Source organism: Silene latifolia, chromosome 10 (genome assembly GCF_048544455.1).
Source record: "Silene latifolia isolate original U9 population chromosome 10, ASM4854445v1, whole genome shotgun sequence".
Lineage (NCBI taxonomy): Eukaryota > Viridiplantae > Streptophyta > Magnoliopsida > Caryophyllales > Caryophyllaceae > Silene > Silene latifolia.
The window spans coordinates 50,686,237-50,688,414 of NC_133535.1; the positions used below are offsets into that span (position 1 = coordinate 50,686,237).

Genomic DNA, 2,178 nt, shown 5'->3' on the forward strand with positions numbered 1-2,178 from the left:
TTGGCCACCCAAGACTCTTTTCTTTGTCAAAATATCTTTTAAAAATTTTGAGTAGGTTGGCATGTTCATTATCACCTCCATAAAGGGTAGGGTAACCTCAAGTTTCTCAAGCATGTCACAAAACTTGGCATACTTAAAGTTTTCCCTACTCTTTATGGCTCTTGAAGGGTAAGGAATTTTAGGAACAAGTTGGGAATTTGAAGATACCTTTGGAGGATTCGAATTCCTTGTTACCTTTTTAGATTGTTGCAAAGGTAGTTCTTCAATAGCTTCCTCCTCATAAGGGAGGTCTTCAACATACCCATCAACATCCTTGTCCTCTTGAATTACCTTTCTAGACACATCTTCACAAGCCTTCTTCCCTTTCTTGTCTTCTCTAGCTTTCCCCAATTGTTCAACGGGTGAGCTTTCCTCTTCATCATTTACTTCCAACTCATCCCTCATGGGATCTTCATCTATTTCTACCACAAGGTCCTTGTAGGGGTCCTCAAGCTCTACACCACTCCTTAGCACTACCGCATGAGCATGGTGGCTATTTGAGGCATCCTTGGAGCTTTGTCCTTGGGCCAACAAACCACCGGGCGGCCGTTGAGGGTTAGCCATAGCATGAGAAGCCATCATAAATTCCATTTCCCTCATGTCCTTAAGGAAGGTATCTCTCAAGTTTGCTTGTTCTTGTTGAGTAGCTTTAGCAAAATTAGCTATCTCTTGACTATGTTGAATTTGCATGTTCTTTATCATCTTCAAAAGCTCAACTTGAGAGAGCTCACCTTGAGGTTCTTGATAAGGTTGGTTGGCTATGGGTAAAGGGAACCCATAGTCATACCGAGCATTGGGACCTTGGTTGTTGTTTTGCCCCCCTTGGAAGTTAGCTCTAGGACCATTGTTGTTGAAGTTTGATCCTTGACCTTATTCTTGAAACCCTTGAACATACCCTTGCCCAAATCCTTGGTTTGCTTGATTCACTTGATTCCCTTGGTAAAACCCTTGGTTGCCTTGATTTCCACCAAAATCTTGGTATCCTTGTGCTTGGTTCCCATAATTTTGGTTTTGATTGTTGTTTTGCCATTGGTTTTGATTCCCGGGATTAGGTCTTGGGTTGGGGAATATTCCCCTTTGTTGAGCAAAACCGGGTGGGTTGGTTGGGGTTTGTGGTTGAAGGTGTTGTGGGTTTTGAACATTGGTGCTTTTGTAACTAAAGTTGGGGTGGTTCCTCAAACCGGGGTGGTAGAAATTGGTATTTGGATTGTAGACGTTTGGGTTGTTGTAAGGTGGTCTTGTGGGTCTTGAATTGTTGTTAAAGGCTTGAAAAGCGTTAACCTCTTGAAAATTCTCTTCATAGACCCCATTGTAATTGTTGCCACACAAGTCATAAGTATGACCACTTCCTCCACAAAGTTCACAACTTGCGACTTGAGCCACTTCTTTCATGGGTGCCCCATATGAGGTTGCGGCTTGGTTCACTTGATTTCTTGAAAACTTCTCAAATTGTTTTATGAGTAAGTCGAGCTTGGCATTTGTCTCGGAGTTGGAGGCGTTTTCCTTAGAAAACTTCCCATTCCTTCTTAGCATGTTTCCTCTAGAACCATAGTTTGCCTCCGAATCTACCATTTTATTGATCAATGTCGTGCCCTCTTCATCACTCAAGTGATCAAATCCTCCCCTCGCGGAGGCATTTACCATCTCCTTAGTCCTTGGTAGCAAAGTTTGGAAGAATGTTTGAGTGATGTACCATTCCGGTATTCCATGGTGGGGGCAACTCGCTATCAAGTCTTGATAATGGTCCCAAGCTTCACCCAAAGACTCCCCATCCTCTTGTTGAAACGTATGAATCTCATTACGGAGCATCGCGATCTTTGAGGAAGGATAATACTTGGCCATGAATGCTTTAGCCAAAGCATCCCAAGTAGTAAAAGTATCCGGTGGGTGAATGTTCAACCATCGGTCCGCTTTGCCTGTCAATGAAAATGGAAACAACATCATTCTCAAGGTGTCTTCGGACACCCCATTCTTCTTCATCATTGAAACTTTCCTCTTAAACTTCCGGAGATGAGCATGGGCATCCTCTTCAATATGCCCCCCGAACAAGTCTTTTTCAATTAACCCGACTTGGGCGGGATGCATTTCAAAGTTGTTTGGGGCCAAGGTGCCAAAATTGATAGGGTTACATGAATCATT

General features: G+C 43.1%; 1 non-coding gene across 1 annotated transcript; it reads left to right on the top strand.

Annotated features, from left to right (window-relative positions):
* Positions 1-1,741: 1,741 nt before the first annotated feature.
* On the top strand, positions 1,742-1,848 carry LOC141609583 (small nucleolar RNA R71). Its single transcript, XR_012527509.1, has one exon. It is a non-coding gene; the product is annotated as a small nucleolar RNA R71 (small nucleolar RNA).
* The last annotated feature ends 330 nt before the right edge of the window (positions 1,849-2,178 follow it).